Source organism: Nicotiana sylvestris, chromosome 9, assembly GCF_000393655.2.
Source record: "Nicotiana sylvestris chromosome 9, ASM39365v2, whole genome shotgun sequence".
NCBI classification, from domain to species: domain Eukaryota; kingdom Viridiplantae; phylum Streptophyta; class Magnoliopsida; order Solanales; family Solanaceae; genus Nicotiana; species Nicotiana sylvestris.
Window position 1 is genome coordinate 149,572,289 of NC_091065.1, and position 2,026 is coordinate 149,574,314.

At 36.0% G+C, this 2,026-nt stretch overlaps 1 pseudogene; it reads right to left on the reverse strand.

The window, feature by feature from the left end:
* Nucleotides 1-932: 932 nt before the first annotated feature.
* LOC104234481 (vacuolar protein sorting-associated protein 25-like) lies at nucleotides 933-1,809 on the reverse strand (annotated as a pseudogene).
* Nucleotides 1,810-2,026: the final 217 nt, after the last annotated feature.

A 2,026-nucleotide genomic window follows, 5' to 3' on the forward strand; every position in this document is an offset into this window, starting at 1 on the left:
ATCTTTCATCCTCTTCTACTTGATAGGCCTAAATCTTATGATTGCACAAGAATTCACTTGTAATAGTTAATTGTTCCTTAAAAACCGGCACCTTAATTGTAGAATTTGCTTGAGATATTGAAGCCATACCCAAACCAAGGAAAAGTTAAAAACCGTTATTTTGGAATTACTTAATGGAAAAGTATGGAAACATAGTATTTTTAGGAAATAAACCTCTGATGGCCATGCATCAGATTCTTTGAAGCTGACATTTGTTTCAAGTTGTTTGAACTTGGGGTAAATGCAAGCGCTAAATGAATAGAAGTACCTTAGCAATACGATGGACAGACATCAATTTTCTGAGAGTATTTTGAGACAGTCTATTATGATCTTTTGGCCTACTGAAACTTAATATTAGAGTAAATTATTGCCAAAGGTTTTCATATGTTGGTACAGTTGCTATGTTGTAGCTCTTTGGTGATTGTGATTGCATATATACTCAATATAATTAAGAAAGCCAATAATACAACAGACGTGGTTTCATACCCATCATCCCCTTTTCATTCAAGAGTATCGTCTATCTTTGATATTGTTCACTTCTATATCTTGGTCCAAGTCGTGTTGTTTCATGTTTGGGGTTTCATTATATTGTGTGCTTAATGATTGCTATTCCCACTGAAAATGGTGTTCTCAATGAAGATGGTTCATAATTATTTTCTATCTTTCGGAAATAGTACTGAGATTCACAATCAATTTGGTGTTAGTAAAGGTATTACTAACACCAAATTAATAGATTGCTCTTTGTTGTATTGGATCCTTAAAGTCCATATTTTCCCCTTTTCTGTACCTATAATTTCATTTTAGATGTATAAGATAATTATGTTTTGCTAAGTTTCAAACATATTTTCCTCTATTTAGGCATAAAATATCATTTAACCATCAACAATTCCACCATAACAACACAAAACACCATTCTACTTATTAAAAAAACAGAGGGAAAGACATTTGGCTCCACCAAGTAATTCATGACATAAATACTCGGTATAATTCTCACTCATTGTAGACAAAAGGAGTCCATCAAGGTTGTTTACAGAGAAAATTTGACACCTTCATCATCAGCTGAAGTTCCCTTAAATATCTCAAGTTTCCCTCTATGTTCAAGTAGCTTCAAAGCTCGCATAAGAACTGTACGGTCCATTCCATGAAGCTCTAATCCATGGGACTCCGTCCCAGAACGTAGTTCTTCAACTGTCGTCATGGCACTGTCCTCCAGCCCATACTCCTTAACAAAGTTTACAATCAAGCCTGCCCAGTCCTGGATGCGATGCCGTAAGATTAGACATTTTCTATGAACTTTATCCATCCATTCTGCACGACCATCAGAAACCAAAGCTGACAGAAATGCCTCCCTAGCTGCATGAATCAGAGATCTTTCAATGGCAGGATTACAAAACAATGGAAAGTCTTCCTCCATCCCAATTCCAAAGACCTTTTGGGTTCAACAGAAATCAATTTAAGAGCTCCTTCCATAGTTGTATCTGCTTCTCCCTAGTTTCCCTTACAGGCTGCAAAGTGAAGTAAGGTGGATAGTTGAGGAAGTTAGGCAGCTTGAATTCACCCAACTTCTGCATCTTTCTTGAACTGCTTCCTTCAGAAGTTTTGTTTTTGGCTTCTTTCGGTGTCTGCTTATATTTGTTTAGTGCATTAGTCTGTGAAGATGGGTTTTTATGAACTTCTGGCACTCTCAGAAATGATGCAGTTAAGTTAGAGAAATTGTGCAGCTTACTGTTGGATGAAAGCTTGTATGTAATGGTTGTTAAGAGTTGCACTTTGTTGAATGATATGTATCTGTTAACAAGTAGTTGTTAGTAGTATCTAGCCCCTGCTTGTCTTTGTCTTCACCCTAGTTAAATGATAGTGCTGTAAGGAATAAGGATGGCCTTGTATTTCGTAAGGCTATTTAAATCCAAATACTATTCTGGCAATGGCAATTAGAGTAATCTTCTTTGGAGAGTAATACTTTCTTTTTTTAATAATTGTGGTGTCC